This window comes from Aquarana catesbeiana, linkage group LG05 (genome assembly GCF_042186555.1).
Source record: "Aquarana catesbeiana isolate 2022-GZ linkage group LG05, ASM4218655v1, whole genome shotgun sequence".
In the NCBI taxonomy this organism is placed as follows: domain Eukaryota; kingdom Metazoa; phylum Chordata; class Amphibia; order Anura; family Ranidae; genus Aquarana; species Aquarana catesbeiana.
In genome coordinates, this window is record NC_133328.1 from 417807001 (window position 1) to 417827740 (window position 20740).

Below are 20740 nucleotides of genomic sequence, written 5' to 3' on the forward strand. Positions count from 1 at the left end.
ACCCTAAACTGCTGGGGACGCCAGTATAGATCTGATCGGATCAGATATTGATCCCTTCAGATACTATACCACTAAGGGAGGTGTACGGTGCGTGCGTGGGTGTTAGCGCTATTGGCACTAACCTGACGCTGCCTGGGGCTGGTGCTTGCCAGTTCAACAAAACGCTACCAAAAAAACTGTTAGCGATCGCAGGGATCAGGCCTGACTCTGCGAACGCTGCAGTTATGCGTTTAGTGTTTTGTAAGTGACAGTGATCGATCCTGCACTTGGGTGGGCTGGGCCGGGCAGAGGGGCAAAACGCAGGTGCTAGCAGGTATCTGGGCTGATCTCGCTAACACTGCGTTTTTGGGAACCCTAAACTGCTGGGGACGCCAGTATAGATCTTATCGGATCAGATATTGATCCGTTCAGATACTATACCACTAAGAGAGGCGTATGCTGCGTGCGTGGGTGTTAGCGGTACTGGCGCTAATCTGACGCTGCCTGGGGTGACGCATATCACCGGTGGGCGATCAGGGGGCTAAACCTTTATTAGGTAATAAACGGCGGGTGCCCTGACACTATAAAAAATAAACGAACTAACCAGCGTCACCCGTAACAGTTATACGGTGATCAGTGGTGAAAGGGTTAACTAGGGGGCAATCAAGGGGTTAAAACATTTATTAGATAGTATATGGGGGTCCCTGTCACTATAAAACGCTGACGGTGAACCTAAATATTTACCTCCCTAACTAGCGTCACCAGTGACACTAATACAGTGATCAGAAAAATGATTGCTTAGCGACACTGGTGACGGGGGGTGATCAAGGGGTTAAAACTTTATTAGGGGGGGTTAGGGGGGTATCCTAGACCTAAAGGGGGCTAACAGGTACCAGGTACGTGATTTTGCCTGCCCGTGCCATTCTGCCGCAGTATATCTGCGTTAGGCGGTCGGCAACTGGTTAACCTGTGACCTATATTAGGTAATGTGATAGTATGGCTCTATTCTTCGTGCTATTGGAAACTTTAGAATCAGGGCGTAGAGGTATATCCAGACCACATAACCATTATCTAGGAAGAACAAATGGAAGGAGGAACAACTATCATGAACCTCCATATCCCAGAATACCAGCGACTCCATGATATAATATCCATATGAACAACAGGTTCTCTCCACTCGGTTGAGGGGGTGGCAGACCCCTCACCGAAATTTTCAACAATAGAGAGAATATAGGGATGAAAGGGATTTTCCCAAATCCCAAAGAGAAAGACCCCCAGGAAGATGGAATGCCCGTGTCCCATACAGGACACCCAGATGAAGAGGACAATATGGGAATATGGGAGGTACCCAGAGAAGGGAGGAACCACCCAAAGATATGGAGAGAGATTTAGGGCCCACAGGGCATCACAAGTATCCGGACTACCAAACACAAGAGACAAATGTAGGAAATGGATGGATCACCAACCAGGAAAGAGAGACGGGACAAGCACAGAGAAATATGGAAAGAGGAAACAGACAAGAGGAAAGAGAGGAGGGAGAAAGAAAAAGACGAATAGAGCACTAGGAGAAGGAATATATACAGTGGGGACGGAAAGTATTCAGACCCCCTTAAACTTTTCGCTCTTTGTTATATTGCAGCCATTTGCTAAAATCAATTAAGTTCATTTTTTTCCTCGTTAATGTACACACAGCACCCCATATTGACAGAAAAACACAGAATTGTTGACATTTTTGCAGATTTATTAAAAAAGAAAAACTGAAATATCACATGGTCCTAAGTATTCAGACCCTTTGCTGTGACACTCACATATTTAACTCAGGTGCTGTCCATTTCTTCTGATCATCCTTGAGATAGTTCTATACCTTCATTTGAGTCCAGCTGCGTTTGATTATACTGATTGGACTTGATTAGGAAAGCCACACACAAACCAGGCACTTCTCATCACCTGTCCAATACAGTCCCAAAAGTGAAGCATGGTGGTGGCAGCATCATGCTGTGGGGGTGTTTTTCAGCTGCAGGGACAGGACGACTGGTTGCAATCCAGGGAAAGATGAATGCGGCCAAGTACAGGGATATCCTGGATGAAAACCTCCAGAGTGCTCAGGACCTCAGACTGGATCAAAGGTTTACCTTCCAACAAGACAATGACCCTAAGCACACAGCTAAAATAACGAAGGAGTGGCTTCACAACAACTCCGTGACTGTTCTTGAATGGCCCAGCCAGAGCCCTGACTTAAACCCAATTGACCATCTCTGGAGAGACCTAAAAATGGCTGTCCACCAATGTTTACCATCCAACCCGACAGAACTGGAGAGGATCTGTAAGGAGGAATGACCGAGTATCCCCAAATCCAGGTGTGAAAAACTTGTTGCATCTTTTCCAAAAAGACTCATGGCTGTATTAGATCTAAAGGGTTCTTCTACTAAATACTGAGCAAAGGGTTTGAATACTTAGGACCATGTGATATTTCAGTTTTTCTTTTTTAATAAATCTGCAAAAATGTCAACAATTCTGTGTTTTTCTGTCAATATGGGGTGCTGTGTGTACATCAATGAGGGAAAAAATGAACTAATGATTTTAGCAAATGGCTGCAATATAACAAAGAGTGAAAAATTTAAGGGGGTCTGAATACTTTCCGTCCCCACTGTAATTTAAGTGATGCCCAATTTTCTGAAAAAATGGGGGTTTTGGACTTAGGCTTGAAATTTGTGCCTGCCAAAACAATAGACAAATTTGAGGTCTATATCGACCTTCAGAAATGTATGAGAAAATTGAATTTGAAAAAGCATGTTGCATTGAATGAAGACCAAAGAATACCGGAATACTCAGGATTCACCCAAACTAAACGTAAAAATAACTTGATAGCTTGATTTTTAACCCTAAGAACCCTGGTAACCAGTGCCTTGGGCCCTTTAAAAAGATGGCGGAAGAAGATCTGAAGAACTTGAAAAAAAAAATCTGGAAATATGAACATATGAATCTACACAAAGTGGAGAACATGTATAAGAAACTGAAAGTGAACCCCAAAGTAGGATATGAAAAGAAGCTACAAGCATTTGTAAAAAAAAGGTAAAAGATAAAGGAATATTGAGCAAGAAGGAAGCTGAATATCTTATGTCAAAATCTACAAAGACCCCTGTAATATACTATGTTCCGAAGATCCATAAGAGGATGAAAAAAACCACCAGGAAGACCAATCATTAGTGGTATCAACTCACTCTTCCCCCGGTTAGGAGAGTACCTTGACCAACTCCTAAAACCACTGGTTCAAAAAGGAAAATCGTACATAAGAGACCGCACACAACTAATAACAGACTTACAAAACATCACAGGAGTGGAGAACTGCTTGCTTGCCACCATAGACGTTAATTTGTTATACACTAGTATTGTACAGAAAGATGGGTTAGAAGGTGTGGAGAAGGTACTACATGAGAATACTAAATTGAAGCAAGAACACATACTTTATTCTTGAAGGTCTCCAATTAGCTATGGAAAGCAACTATTTTTGGTACAGGAAGAACTACTATGTTTAGACTAAGGGGGTGGCAATGGGAGCACGTTATGCCCCCAGTGTCGTCAACCTTTTTATGAATATGTGGGAGGAGAAATACATTGACGGCAAGAAAATACCTCAAATTAGGCTCTGTCGAAGACACATACATGACTTAATCATTCTGTGGGAAGGAACAGTGGAAACCTTTGAAGAATTCCTCAGGGGAATTAACCACAACAAGTATGGGATTTCCTTTACTGGGAAGTGGGAGCATCAGCAAATCGACTACTTGGATATACAGATTTTCAAGGAAGGAAATTAACTATATACTAAAATGTTCTTCAAAACCACCGATCGCAACGGCTACTTACCAACTTCCAGCTGCCATCACCCTAAATGGAAGGGGAACATCCCCAAAGGGCAATTGCTAAGACTGCAAAGAAACTGCAGCACAATGGGAGACTTTGAAATGCAAGCAGATACCCTAATTAAGAGATTTCAAAAGAAAGGATATCAGGAGAAGAACTTAGTTAAGCTGAAAGCCGAAATAAAGAGCTTGGATAGGAATTCACCATTGGTCAAAAATGATAAAAAAAAGTAGGAAACCATACTGATGTGGCGTCACCAGATTCAACAAGCAATACCAACTAATAGAACGCATCATTGGAAAATATTGGCCTATTCTGAAAGAGGATAGAATCTTATCCAAAATTCTACGAAAGAAGCCCAGGTTCGTGTACAGAAGAGCTCCCACGCTCAGAAACCATTTAGTCCACAATGTGCTTGATCCTCCAAAACCTGTCAAACTCTTCTTGGAGATGAAGGGGTTCTACAGGTGTCAAAAAATGCCTTCCATGCAGAGTAAGCAAGAAGCAAACGCGGAAAAAGGAATCATTTAAATCTAGGGTTAACAATAGGGAATACCAAATAAGAGAGTTGATTACCTGCAACAGTACCCATGTCACTTATGTCATCGAGTGTCCATGACACCTCCAATATGTGGGTAGGACCACCCGCCCACTGAATGTGAGGATCAGGGAACATATTAACAATATAAGGAAAGGATTCCCGAAACATAGTCTTTCAAGGCATTTTAAAGAAGCACACAAAAAGGATCCCACAGGACTGATATTCTATGGGATAGACCTAGTGAAGGATCACTGGAGAGGTGGCAACAAAAAAAATCCTCGTATCAGAATGAGAAAAGGTGGATATACAGATTGGGGTCCCTGGCGCCCGGGGGCCTAAATCTCAATATTGACCTTAACGGTTTCATATCCAACTTTTGAACATAGTCCTCTTCTTCGTCTTTCTTCTTTTTTCATATGATAAAACTGTCTTGCATAGGAAATAATAAGCAAAGGTAGGGGTGACCAACCCACCCAGGAAGCAAAATGGGTACCCCAGAATATTATAGGATATACCTTAACAATAAAGGTTTGAAGGTTAGGGAAATACATTGAGCAAGTAGGGCAGATGATAAATAAATAATACCACTCAATAAAATAAAGTAGGGTCTATAAAATAAAAAAATATATATATTAGCATATATATAATTTAATATTTTGCAAGGATAAAACTGGGCTAAAAATCACTTATATATAAAAAAATATATTCTATGTTTCAATTTTACTGGGTAATATCTGATTTGTAGTGAAGAGCCTGCAGGTAGTAATTCCATGCCTGGCCACCGGGGACGCTTAGCTTACGAATGGGTGGGCTCCAATGAGGTAAAGCCAGTCTAATACAATTGGCCAGATAAAACTTCCCTCTGGGATCCACAGGGATGTACCTATTGCAGATGGACCCAGGTGTGCTATGGGGTATACAATTCCAGACTGTGAATACATGAATCCCCGCTCTCTAAAACACGCCTAAAATGTGTAACCTGCAGACCGTTCACTATAATAGACATAAGGTGCACCAAGATGGTACCGCCTTATGCAACGTCCTATGACAAAACGCGTAAGAGGGAGCTTGGTACGCACTTATGCCATTTCCGGTTACAGAGTTCCGGCCCCTTGGAACCCACGCTGGCTTTTATATTTTAATTTTTTTTTTAAATAAACGACCATCCGGATTTACATTATGAGGTCCCAATTGTTTGGTTTATGAGGATACCCGTTGTTTTTGCCATGGAAGAAGCGAGCATCACAGCGAGAGAGATTCATCCTAGGAGGGGGTTGAGGGATTAGAATACCCCAGTGTCCGTCGAGCCAAAGGTGGAGGTGCCCATTCCGGATACAGCCAGTATACTTAGTATACGCGTCTTACCCCTGCAAGGGGTGCCAGAATGTGGTGAGTGGGGAACCGAAGGGGAGCACAGAAGTCACTTGATTCTTTGCTTGATTTCTCTGGTAAAAGTGACCTAGTGGGCAATCACCTTTTTAGGTGACAGGAATAGGCACTAGTTACTCATTTGCACACTCACCTGACTCACTGTGTGGAGTTGCCCTTCAGGTGACAAGACACTCTATTTATAGCAATAAAAAACGTACCTATTGTATACTCACTTAGAGGAGTGCATGATTGGAGAGGATCACTCTTCAGGTGATAGGCAGCGCCACTCACCCCATACACATTTTTTTTTCAGAAAGGAAATTTGGAGTGGTGTCACAGAAAAGCAGGGAAGAAAGCTGTGCAGAGCTCACACACTCCACTGACCAGGGGCAAACTCAGTCAGGCAGGCACTGCCCAGAGGCCCCATGAGAAGCTCTTGGAAGGATGGGGCAGGAGTAGGACACTTCCTGAACCAGTGAGAGAACTAAGAGCATGCAGGCTGCATGTGTGACTTGCTTTACCCTTGTGTCAGTGAGAACAGCATCTCCGAAGCTTCTCCTACACTGCAGTTCCGCCTCCTAGCAAAATGTCTGGCTGCTGGTTTACCCAAATGCAGCTGGAAGCTGATTGATTTGCTGCCCTATCACTCAGCTCTGCACCTGCCTCTTCCTGAAGTCCTGGTTGTGCAGGAAGTGCACTGTGCAGCCTGGAGAATTAAATGTCTGCTGGAGCAAGGGTGGTAAGAGCCAGTAGCCACTCTTGTCACAGTTGTACACTGAACCCTGTTTACCATCAATAGTGAACATGTGTGCAGTGAAGGAACATGGGGGGTAGAGAACTGTGTGTGTGTGTGTGACTCTGGGGGGGGGGGGGCGCACTGTACTTCATACAATAGGGGGCCCTGAGTGTTCTGAGCAGGGACAGTGTACTCCTAATGCGGACACCCTGTTATGTCATGTGTATCTGGGGACTGCACTCCTATATTGAGAGACCCCTGTGTGTCCTGAGGATGGGGGGGCACTGTACTTATAATGAGGACCACCCGTGTTACCTCAGGGTGGGGATCTCAGTACATCTTATAATGGAGAACCTCCTGCATGACCTGGGGATGGAGGCATTGTACACTTTGTGACCTGAGAATTAGGACTTATTATGCTTTATACTTGGGTATCCCCTTTCCGCCCTGAGTGGGGGCTCTGTGTGCCTTATAATAAGGGTTCCACTCTGTGACTTGAGGATGAGCATGTTCTCTGCACTTTATAATGGGAAGAAATGTAAGTGTGGGCACAGGGTGTGTATGAGGTGAGCTTGGACTCTGGGGGTGTCTCAGACTCGGACATGGCTGTCTGGTACTGTCACGTACCTGGTGGTAGAGTCTGTTATGCTGTTGCTAGCGGACCGGAACTGAAGGCAGAGCCGTGGAGGAACACCGACACAGCAGGACGACCAGGAACAGCTGACAGGCTGGAGACTGGAGTAGGCTGGTACTTGGGCGCCACGGACTGGAACGTGGGTACAGCTGCTATCGGAACTGGTGTTGGTAATGACTGGAGCACAGGCAGGCGCATGCAGGCTGAATCAGACACTGGAGAACAAGTCCAGAACAGGTGCTGATGCAGAAGCATAGTCAGATACAGGCAGTGTTGGCAACAGGTTGGCAGCAAGGTAGCAGAAGGAACAGGCAGGAGCGTAATAAAAGACAAGCCAAGATCAGATGCAGGCAGATGGCAGGAGTAGTCAGGAGCAAGCCGGGTATGTCAACAGGAACTGGTACAGGCAACGGATATCAGGAGACACAGGAAACACTGTAGACCAGGGATCTCAAACTGGTGGCCCTCCAGCTATTGCGGAACTACAAGTCTCATCATGCCAGGGGACCTTGTTAGTCGACTTTTGATGGGGAAGAAATGTGACAGACTCACCTGGGACAGAGGCTTTTGGAAGGGACTGCAGGCTAGCCTCTTGCCTACTGACTATGGGCCCTAACTTTCAAGGGAACAATACTCTTTTGGAGGTGGGTGCCTGGGGGACCCTTGAAGTGGTCTTGTTTCTGATTCGGGTTTGTCTCTCCCCAAAACACGGGATCCATGTTAAAAGGTCTAGATGGGACATTACCAGCCATGACTGCTCAACACTGGAAAACTCATAGCAGATGGTAATCTCATCAGCTCAAGCCTCCTGTCTTTCACCCATTGTTAATTGTGCTAATTAACACACCAATTGTCTGCTAGCAAACTACCGTGGGGATGTGTTTATACTTGTAATAATGTGTATTGTACTTTGTAAGCTTAATGCTGGCAAGTCTTACCTGGAATAAGATGGCTGGCTGAGGATGGATGGATGGATGGCTGGCTGAGTATGGATGGATGGATGGCTGGCTGAGTATGCATAGATGGATGGCTGGCTGAGTATGGAATAAGAGTGTCTAGGTGGCTAGTTGTTTAATCAACTTAATGTTTCTAGTATATGTTGGATAAATAAACTTCTAAGGATCCTCTATGATGGGATTAGCCATGAGTCAGCTGTACCTCGTTATCTAAACCATTGTTTGATGTTTTGGGTAAATATTTGGGTCTTTGTTCATGTGGTGACTGACCTACTTCTCAAGTGTATAAAAAGCCTGTATTCTTGTTCAATAAACCGCCTCAGTTTTGCAGCTGAGCTAGTCCCATCTAGTTCTTGGTTGCAATATGCGGCTATAATATCTAATATCTATATTCAGACTGGAGGAAGTGGTATACTGATGGAAGCACTTAAGCGGACTGTGGGACGGTACCATCACATTGGTGGCAAGCAGTGGGATGCTTCCTGCAGTCTGTGACATCCAAACCTCCACCTAGATTCAAGGTCTGGATAGCAGGAGAGGAGAGGTACAGATCCCAGCCGTCATGGAAGAAGAATTCAGAAGGAGGTTGCGGTTGATGCGGATACAGCACAGGGGATCAGGGTCAATGCAGGTCCTGCTGGGGTGGTATGATTCTGTCTGCTGGGAACTCTGGAAGGAAGCACTAGCCCATGAGCAGCGACACCAGGGAAAAATTCTCCCCTCCATCCAGGAAAGGTACTGGTCGCAGTACGCAGTGCGAATGGCGTTATTGGGGAAACAACTGCACAAGGAATGGAAAGCTAAGCAGGCTGGTCCAGACAGCAGTTGGATGAGAGCTACAGAGCCCTCCGCTGATATGTAGCCCAAGTGTGCCAGTGGACGACAGCCCAACAGAAGGCTTTGGCTACGGCGGCCTGGGGCTGTTAATAGAGAGGCTGTCCAAGGAAATCTAGGAATAGAGAGAACAGATGCTAAATGTCTTGGAAGTGCTCTGGGCATTGGAAGATTTGGAGTTTCTAGCCAATCAGGAATGGGAGCTGGAGATCGTCCTCAGATGGCTGCTAGGCTCTGTTCAGCAGCAGCTCCCATTGTCTGGGACGATCAGGAAATACCAGATGACAGCTCTGAAATCCTGGCTGAAAAGTTGGCAATGTGGCAGAGTAACAGTGCTTTGCTCACCTGCACCCACAGCTATGGAAGTGAAGCTCTTATGGCGGATGCAGCAAGTGTTGACTGACCTTGATAAACCTGTTTCTGCACAGGACAAGCTTGGATGGAGGAATGCGTCTGTCCAGCAGCCGGATAAGGGTATGGGACATGAAGCAGCTGGCTCATCTTCCCAGCTGCAGTTCAAGGGCTCGGGAGAAGAGGAAGCTGTCTTCATTCCACAGCCACAGATCACAGAAAGCATGGATTTAATTGACTTTTCATTGAAGTATGTAAAAAGGGCTGGTATTGGTTTTTGATCTGCTCGGAACAGTTTGGAGGGCAGGCAGTGCTGGTTGGTGGAAGGAAGCACCTAGTTGGGGCGCCCAAGGGGTTCCGTCACATATAAGATAGAATAGAACACTAGCCAACAACTTCAATACTCTAGTTCAGTTGAAATCATTGATAAAAATGAATTACCCTCCCAGAGATGGAGATAGATTTTCTATGTCCTTCTCCACCCTCCTTTTCTCTTTCCTCTTCCCCTCCTCTTTCCTAACAACCCCTCCCCCCCTTCCCCTCTTTCTTTCCTCTCATACCTCAACATTTCAATCTTTTCTTTTCCCCTGCACATTCCTGAGTAAATCATGCTCATTTGGAAGAAGTTCTCCCCGTAATCATGCATGTTAATTTCTACCATGTTTTTTCTTTTGGCTTTTTAATATGTAATTCCCTTAACCGCTTCAGCTCCGGAAGATTTTACCCCCTTCCTGACCAGAGCACTTTTTGAGATTCGGCACTGCGTCGCTTTAACTGACAATTGCGCAGTCATGCGATGTGGCTCTCAAACAAAATTGACGTCCTTTTTTTTCCCACAGAGCCTTCTTTTGGTGGTATTTGATCACCTCTGCGATTTTTATTTTTTGCGCTATAAACAAAATAAGAGCGACAATTTTGAAAAAAAAACGCATTATTTTTTACATTTTGCTATAATAAATATCCCCCAAAAATATATAAAAAAAACATTTTTTTCCTCAGTTTAGGCCGATCGTATTCTTCTACATATTTTTGGTAAAAAAAAAATCGCAATAAGCGTTTATTGATTGGTTTGCACAAAAAGTATAGTGTTTACAAAATAGGGAATTGTTTTATGGCATTTTCATAAATATTTTTTTTTTTTTTTACTAGTAATGGCGGCGATCAGCGATTTTTATTGTGACTGCAACGTTATGTCGGACATTTTTTACACATTTTTGGGACCACTGTCATTTATACAGCGATCAGTGCGATTAAAAATGCACTGATTACTGTGTAAATGACACTGGCAGTGAAGGGGTTAACCACTAGGGGGCGGGGAGGGGTTAAGTATGTCCTAGGGGAGTGATTCTAACTGTAGGGGGATGGGCTATGTGTGTCACTACGCTGATCACTGCTCCCGATGACAGGGAGCTGTGATCAGTGACACTTGTCACTAGGCAGAACGGGGAGATGCTGTTTACATCAGCATCTCCCCGTTCGTCCTCTCCGTGAGGCGATCGCGGGTATCCCCGCGGCGATCGAGTCCACGGGACCCGCGACCTGCTCACGGAGCTCCTGGATGACGCGCACGCAATGGAACGGCTGGGAATTCAAATGGACGTACCTGTAAGTCCATATGCCCAGCCGTGCCATTCTGCCGACGTACATCGACGTGCGCCGGTCGGGAAGTGATTAAACATAGATTTTTTAATTTATTTTTTTTATTTTAAATGGTGGGAGGGCTTTTTGCGGGGTTCTTTACAGGGTATCCTTTGTTGTTGATGACCTTTTTTGATTTTTCCTCTTTAGTTTTGGTCGCTCTTTATTTTTATTCTTATTTTTACTTTTTGTGTTCATTTTTGAGATGGGGGGCTTTTTAAATTTTTAAATTTCTTCTTAACCACTTCACCACTGGGCACTTAAACCCCCTTCCTAACCAGACCAATTTTCAGCTTTCGGTGCTCTCACATTTTGAATGACACTCAGTCAACACTGTACCTATATGAAATTTTTGTCCTTTTTTCACACAAATAGAGCTTTCTTTTGGTGGTATTTAATCATCTCTGGGTTTTTTTATTTTTTGCGCTATAAAAGAAAAAAGAACGAAAATTCTGTACAAAAAATGCATTTTTCTTAGTTTTTGTTATACAGTTTTGCTAATTAGTCATTTTTCTTCATAAATTTTGGCCAAAATTTATACTGCTACATTTCTTTGGTAAAAATAACCCAAATCAGTGTATATTATTTGGTCTTTGTGAAAGTTATAGAGTCCACAAGCTATGGTGCCAATCTCTGAAAATTGATCACACCTGATGTACTGATGGCATATCTAATTTCTTGAGACCATAACAAGCCAGGAAAGTACAAATACCCCCCAAATGACCCCTTTTTGGAAAGTAGACATTCTAAGGTATTTAGTAAGAGGCATGGTGAGTTTTTTGAAGTTGTAATTTTTTTTCCACAATTCTTTGCAAAATCAAGATTTTTTTGATTTTTTTTCACAAAATTGTTATATTAGCAGGTTATTTCTCACACACAGCATATGCATAGCACAAATTACACCCCAAAACACATTCTACTACTCCTGAGCACGGCGATAGCACATGTGTGAGACTTTCCACATACAGAGGCACAACATGCAGGGAGCACCGTCAATTGTTCTTGGAGCATAAATTATACATATAATTTCTTGACTACCACTTACACTTTTGAAGGCCCTGGAGCACTAGGACAATGGAAACGCCCCAAAAATTACCCCATTTTGGAAAGAAAACAACCCAACGTATAATCTATGAGGCATAGTGATTCTTTTGAACATGTCATTTTTTTCTACAAGTTTCTGGAAAATGTGTAAAGAAAATGAAAACGCATTTTTTTTTTTTTTTACACAAAGTTGTCCATTTATACAATATTTCTAACACATAGCATGTACATACCAAAATCTACATCCGAAATAGATTCTCCTACTCCTCCAGAGTACGGCGACACCACATGTGTAAGACTTTTACACAGCCTGGCCACATAGAGGCCCAACATGCAGGGAGCACCGTCAGGCGTTCTAGGGGTATATATGTCAAATCTAATTTGACTACCTATTACACTTTTGTGCAGCACTCTAGTGGCATGGTTGTGGCATGGATGAGAACTGATGTGGCATGGATGAGCATGAATGGGGATGAATGAGCCGTGGATGGGGATGGCTGAGTATGGATGGGATGACTGAGGATGGCTAAGTATGGCTGAGTATAGCTGGGTACGACCAGTATGGATGGCTGGCTGAGTATGGATGGCTGGCTGAGTATTGCTGAGTATGGATGGATGGCGGAGCATGGATGAGTATTGCTGAGTATGGATGGATCGATGAGCATGGATGAGTATTGCTGAGTATGGATGGATGGATGAGCATGGATGAGCATTGCTGAGTATACTGTAGATGGACGGCTAAGCATGGATGGATGAGTATTGCTGAGTATGGATGGCTGGCTGAGCATGGATGGATGGACGGCTGGCTGAGGATGGATGGCTGGCTGAGTATGGATGGATGGATGGCTGAGTATGGATAGATGGATGGCTGGCTGAGTATGGATGGCTGGCTGAGCATGGATGGATGGATGGCTGGCTGAGCATGGATGGCTGGCTGAGCATGGATGGCTCAGTACGGATGGGCTCAGTATGGATGGCTGCCTGGCTGAAGTGGGCATAGGGGAGCGCTGTGGGCACTACACATCCAGCCCACAGCGCTGCATCAGCATCTGATCTCTCCCCTCTCTGTACCGATCTGTACAGAGAGGGGAGAGAGGAACCAGACATGACGCCGGTTTGTTTACAAGTGATCACTCTGTCATTTGACGGAGCGATCACGTGATAAACGGCCGCTATCAGCCACCATTTACCGTGATCTGTGATGCACCGGGTCCGATGTTCCCGGGTGCGAGCCCCAGGGGACGCGCGGGAGCAAGATTCGTCAAAGTAGGCCCTCCCAGAGTTATCGAGCCGTGCTGTAGCCATCATTCTGCTATAGCGCGGTCGTTAAGTAGTTAAAAAGCTTGGGAGCTGGCTAGACAAATCCATTTCTATTTTTTATCCTGTGCAGAGCTCCTTGTTCTCCCTCCTTCCTTCTCTCCCACACTTCACCTGTTTGCTTCTAGGATATTTACCCCCTTCATGACCAGGCCACTTTTTTGCGACACGGCACTGAAATATTTTACCTGACAATTGCGCTGTATGCGGTATTTAGTAAGAGGCATGAGTGGGTGTCCCCCTTCAGGCAGACGGATTAGACCGGTCTCGTTTGGAAACGCTCCACTCACCAGTCGAGTCGAACGCCACCATCCAACTGTCCCTGCAGAGGGCTATATCTGCACGCACACAAGACCTCGCTAACAGGGGGGTCCATCACTCCAGGTAAGGGTCCATCCTTAATGTTCTTCGGATTCACTGTTTCTATGGGATACATCCTTAATCTTCCTCTCCTCCTTCCACTTATATGGGCTGTGTTTTGGTGAATTGTAGATTTGTATTCCTATCTTCATGGATCGGATGCACTTTTACTGAACTTTTTTCTATAAAAACGGACTTCACTCATAATTTATGGTCTGACTCCCGATCATGTTTGTTCTTTTCACATGTTTGATTTCACATTGAGTACTTGAGACATTCACCATTTAATGAACTTTTTATTTGATTGTATTTATTTAATTTTATTTAAGGATATTTTACCTCATTAAGCATTTACTATTCATATTCACTTGTAAGTAAGATTGTAAGCGCACTTATTTTTACTTAATGGGATACATTGGCTAATGCCCTTATTTAATATGCTCTTAAAGCAAACCCATCTCTCCTCTGTATTCTTTGTTCCTAATATTTTATCCCAATTTATGCCTTTTAGCAAGGTTTGTAGTTTAGGGAAGTTGGCTCTTTTGAAATTCAGTGTCTTTGTATTCCCTTTATGTTTCCTATTTGTGTGAGTTATACTGAAACTATTAAAGTCAAGAGTAATGCAGCCTGGTACAGTAATATCAGATATCACAATATTTGAGCACCAGAAGAGATGAACAGTGCCAACATGACAAAGACAGGATGTGCATTTACGCAGAAATAAAAACAGACATAAAATACCCTGAGAAATCTAATACAAAGGCAGTCAAATGTCACACGCTTTCTTACCATCTGCTTCCTTTATTTTTAAAAATGTTTAACCACACAATGGGAAGAAATCAAGTTTAAACCTACAACTTATCCAACTAGGGCCCCACAATAAGTGGGAGGGAAAAAATAATGTGTGTCTGGGTCAAGAAAGGGTTGAGGGACAAGGTGAAAAGGTGGAGGTGTGGCATGCCCACATTTTTCACAGTAGAAACTACAGGGGTAGCAAAAGGAAGGAAGTAGAGTGTAAGAAAGGAAATCAGAAGCAAAGAAAAAAAAAGACCACAGGTGGAGAATGGAGGTAGGGGCAAGGGGGGGAAAGGAAGAGAGGGGAAGAGGAGGAAAAGGGGATTGGCCCAGATGGAGAGCATCCACTAATCCAAGTCAATAGCTACCCCAGTATCCAAAGCCTGGTTGTTCAGTAGCAAGGTGATAGGGTTATATATAAGCCAGCAGCAAATGAATTTTCATATTTCTGTGAGGGAGTGAAATCTACCCAATAAACCATATTTTTCTAAATGTCTCACTTTTGTGGTCACAAGTGGCAAAAAGGTTTTCCATAGTGTATATATACTCAACTTTCAAGAACCAAAAGTTATAGAAGGGGTGAGGTTGGTTTCCATTTGAGCAGAATACATTCTCTAGCTACATTAATCAAGTAAATCAAAAAGGAACATTTGTAATGTCTCCTAGAGATGTGATTCAGGTGCAAAAAGAAGGCTGTGGGGCTGTTTCCAAAGTCAACGTCTTTACGTTTCTTTGTTACAAAGCTGTGCCGCCTCCCAAAAAACCTTAAGAGATGGGCAATCCTAGAATATGTACCCTCCTCTTACCCACAATACCAACAGATCAGAGAAACCTGCCGAAAGCACCTGCATAGGACTATAAGTACTCTATACCTGGGTACTGAAGGAGAAAAACAACAATGGCGCCACTCTAAGTGCAGTATTAAAAACGAATTTAATATATCTTTAAAATCAAGTACTCACAAGGGTACAAGTTAACAGGCGTGTAAAGAATGAGATGATCATGCCAGGTGTCCCAGATGAGGTACAAGATCACATCGTGCGGTGGCGTTCTATTCATCTGACAGGCTGCGCTGCTGAATGCTTGCTATGTCCTGCCGCTGGAACGCGCTGTGTACAATCCGGGGAGCAGGGTCACTTCCGGGTCTGTGCAGGGATAGATAGATAGGCGACGCGTTTGCGGAGCTACGCTCCTTCCTCAGGCCTAACGTGACCTGTGATTGGTCGAAACTGATATAGTCGAAGGCGGGCCCTGATTGGAGGGGAAAGAGATCTATCAAACTCGGGCATAGAGCTGTGTACTGCAGCTACGTGCTGTTGTGTCAAATAGGGAAGTTAATGAGATGATGTAAATAAGGGTGCCTGATATGCTTGGAAATGCAAAAAATGAGAAATGAGAAACAGGGGAAAAGAAAGGAATGATATATGGATAATGATGAACGTGCAAATGCAAGAGAAATGCTAAAGAATAAAGAATAAAAATGACAATATTATGTAGTTAATAAACAATAATAGTGGGAGTGCTACTGATAATGATAATGGAAAAGATCATCATGGAAAAAATCAAAAAATGAAATATTGTATGGTTGGGAAAAAGAAAAAAGGAGAGTGAATGTATTAGATCGGTAGAAAATTTTTTTTTTTTTTTTTAGTGGTGAAAATTGTATAGAAATATATATATATATATATATATATATATATATATATATATATATATATATATATATATATATATATATATATATATATATATATATATATATATATAACTACATACACATATGTATATAGAGAGAGGATCATATGTGAATAGGGAATAGTGGGAAAAAATGAAATTAAGAATAAGAATAAAAATAAAAAATAATAATAATAGAAAAATAATAAAAATAAAAAGAAAAATAAATATAAAAATGTATGAAAAATAAATATTAAAAATAAAATTAAATTAAAAAATGAAATTTAGGATGAAAGAAGAATTGATAAGATGGAAGATGAAAATATATAACAATAGATTCAGAGATGGGATAGGTAATGGAATGACATTAAGTATGCGCATGATCATGAAAAAAATGAAAATATATATTTAAATAGCTATATATATGTGTATAAAAACATAGCTATACAAATTAGGAGTGGCCCTGAAGATGGCTAAGTGGAGTTGTACGTAACTGTTGCATGATTTTCAGATCATGTTTATAAAAATAAAAATTATATTGGGGGAAATGAAAGCACAATATATATGTATATATACATATAGGATCCGCATTTAAAATCCACCATCACCTCCAAACCAATGTTCACGTATCGGAAGACTAGGAACATCAAAAACCTGGTAGCACCCAGCAAATACAAAGGCCAAAAAAGTTCTAAAACAATATCACCCTGTCTCATTCCCCTAATTGGAATGTACCAGTGTCGCAAAAAATTGTGCCTCACCTGTAGTCATGTTCACCATGGTCAAAAAGAATTCACTAACAAAGGTCAGACATACCAGATCAGCAACTTTTATAACTGTTCGACAGAATTTGTCATTTATTGCTTGACTTGTCCTTGTGGGTTATATTATGTAGGCCGCACCATACGCACTTTGAGAAAGAGGTTTGGTGAGCACCGCCGCCTCGTTGAGGCAGGAGATGACCATCACAGTGTTCCCCTCCATTTTCTCAAAAAACATGATCATTCTTCATCGGGCCTCAGGGTCTGGATTATTGAGTCCATCCCCGGTACGTTCCCACTGGCAGAGCGTTTCAAACGTCTCTGCCAGAGGGAAACGTACTGGATATATATCCTTGACTCTCTGGCCCCTGGAGGGCTCAACGAGGAAATAGAGACGAGTAGCCTCATTTGACTTCTCCTCCAGTCCCTTCTATTGGTTGCTTGACACCTCCAACACACTTGTTTTTCCTATTTTTTAGGTTAGTGTTGGGCATCCTGTTATTATCATATTGCATGTTTCTTCCTATTGTGATGCTGTTATTATGTTTCCTTCTAAGCCAGCTAGTATATTATTCTTTATTGTAATTATTATTTATTATTATTTTCCATTATTTCTTATTAATTATTCAACTTTCATTAGGAAATACACAAGCATGTCCATACATTTAGGTGCGCGCATATATATGTGTGTATGTGTGTGTACATATACATGTGCATGTGTGTGTGTGTGTGTGTGTGTGTGTGTGTGTGTGTGTATATATATATATATATATATACATATATATTGCGCTTTCATTTCCCCCAATATAATTTTTATTTTTATAAACATGATCTGAAAATCATGCAACAGTTACGTACAACTCCACTTAGCCATCTTCAGGGCCACTCCTAATTTGTATAGCTATGTTTTTATACACATATATATAGCTATTTAAATATATATTTTCATTTTTTTCATGATCATGCGCATACTTAATGTCATTCCATTACCTATCCCATCTCTGAATCTATTCTTATATATTTTCATCTTCCATCTTATCAATTCTTCTTTCATCCTAAATTTCATTTTTTAATTTAATTTTATTTTTAATATTTATTTTTCATACATTTTTATATTTATTTTTATTTTTATTATTTTTCTATTATTATTATTTTTTATTTTTATTCTTATTCTTAATTTCATTTTTTCCCACTATTCCCTATTCACATATGATCCTCTCTCTAGCTACATATGTGTATGTAGTTATATATATATATATATATATATATATATATTTCTATACAATTTTCACCACTAAAAAAAAAAAAAAAAATTTTTCTACCGATCTAATACATTCACTCTCCTTTTTTCTTTTTCCCAACCATACAATATTTCATTTTTTGATTTTTTCCATGATGATCTTTTCCATTATCATTATCAGTAGCACTCCCACTATTATTGTTTATTAACTACATAATATTGTCATTTTTATTCTTTATTCTTTAGCATTTCTCTTGCATTTGCACGTTCATCATTATCCATATATCATTCCTTTCTTTTCCCCTGTTTCTCATTTCTCATTTTTTGCATTTCCAAGCATATCAGGCACCCTTATTTACATCATCTCATTCACTTCCCTATTTGACACAACAGCACGTAGCTGCAGTACACAGCTCTATGCCCGAGTTTGATAGATCTCTTTCCCCTCCAATCAGGGCCCGCCTTCGACTATATCAGTTTCGACCAATCACAGGTCACGTTAGGCCTGAGGAAGGAGCGTAGCTCAGCAAACGCGTCGCCTATCTATCTATCTATCCCTGCACAGACCCGGAAGTGACCCTGCTCCCCGGATTGTACACAGCGCGTTCCAGCGGCAGGACATAGCAAGCATTCAGCAGCGAAGCCTGTCAGATAAATAGAACGCCACCGCACGATGTGATCTTGTACCTCATCTGGGACACCTGGCATGATCATCTCATTCTTTACACGCCTGTTAACTTGTACCCTTGTGAGTACTTGATTTTAAAGATATATTAAATTCGTTTTTAATACTGCACTTAGAGTGGCGCCATTGTTGTTTTTCTCCTTCAGTACCCAGAGGATTGCTTCATCCTAATCTACAGGGCTGCCTTCTACAGTTGCTTCTTATGGACTAATTCAGTTTTAGTTTTATTTGGACTATAGCAGTTTAGAGTATACTTATGCTGATCAGCATATTTTTACAGTTTTATTTATTATTTTTTATCGTCATTACAGTTATGCAACTACCCTTCAGTTATTTATTCTCTCTGTATTAGAGCAACATATGTTTTTTTGGGGGGCTCTAACTGTTTTATATTGGTTGATTGTAGCGCTCACATGTACATGTTGTATACCTGGGGTAGGCAACCTAGGGCCCTCCAGCTGTTATAGAACCACATTTCCCATGAGGCACTGCAAGGCTGGCAGTTACAATTACTCCCAGAGGCATAATGGGACTTGTAGTTCTGCAACAGCTGGAGGGCCCCAAGTTGCCTACCCCTGCTCTATACTATCGTAATAAGATTTTAAATACAACTCCTGTATATTATTCACTATGGATGACTTGTGGGCGAAGTATAGAAAGTTATCTCTGAGCCATTGTAAGAGACAGCCCAAGATCTCGCTTTAACTTGAGGAGGTATGGAGGCGCAAATCCTGATGGTGGTTGATTTATCAGTTTGTATGAGTAAGACAGGGCATGGTCCATAGGAGAGGGACCACTGGCAGTACTTTAACAAATGAAGTAATACAACTATCATTGAGGCAAAGTTCACAACAAGGTATTAAGACACATCTGAGAACTTTGTTCTATGTTAAGGGATTATGAACATGGGTGCATGGGCGTAGAGGGCCACATACCATTAAGAAGGAGCATTATTTTTCACCTGGGAGTCACAGGTGTCTGTGCACATCTGAGCAGTTATAAGTGTACAGAGATGAATGAGTGGCCTTGTACAAAGACTGCCTGCATTTAGGGCCACTCATTCATCCCTGTATGCTTGTAACTGCTAGGATGTGTGATTACACCCTGTACAGTTATGGCATCTATCAGCCTGTCATTGATTTGCACAAGGTGCTGTCCCACAGCTGTGGACAAACATGTGACTCCCAGGCATAGAAATACACTCCTTATTGACAGTGTATGGTCTTCTGCACCTGTATGCATACGTCCTAACATTACCAGGAAGTACTGAAGCTTTATATGTTAGAATGGCTCGGCATTCAGGGCTTGTAAGCTACTGTAGGTATTTGCAGGTATCTCTAGTTGTCTGAGTTTTAGATATAAAACGTTTCTTTTTAGTTCACAAGTTTTTTATAAAATCAGCATTAACTTAGGGTAGCCTGCTGTATCCTCAGTCCATTACAACGAGAAAGCAACACCACTCTCCTTACTCCCACAGCGTATGTACAACATATCACTGGCCTCTGTCTCACCAAATCCCAGGTTTTGTGTAAATTGCCAATTATATTTCATCTTTACCCTTATGCTCTGCATACTCCTTGTGTATAAACTGTTAAAACTGACTGCAGTTCAGTTTTAACTTAAATAATAATTACGCAGACTTGCTTGGGTGTCTGGCTTGCAAGATACAAGAAACCATTAACACAAGAAAAGAAGGGGCTCAATAACAGCAAGTGATAGAAAGAAACCTGTATCCCACAGAACGTGGAACATTTGTTTTTTAATTATCAAGGAATCTACATTTTAGAGGGGAATGGATACATGTGCAGGTAAATCAGAAAACCCCTTAATACTAGCTGTGATTTATCTATTACACAGAAAAATGCCAAGCTAAATTTTAAAGCTGAGAAATTGTAATGCAGCTGCAGTCTAAACATTAGGCTAATCATATAAAAATTACAGTAAGTAAAAATTACAAAGC

General features: G+C 41.8%; 1 protein-coding gene across 2 annotated transcripts in view; it reads right to left on the reverse strand.

Annotated features, from left to right (window-relative positions):
* ATP9B (ATPase phospholipid transporting 9B (putative)) overlaps positions 1-20740 on the reverse strand; it is a 581467-nt gene that overhangs the window by 310239 nt on the left and 250488 nt on the right. The gene's annotated exons all lie outside the window — the stretch shown is intronic.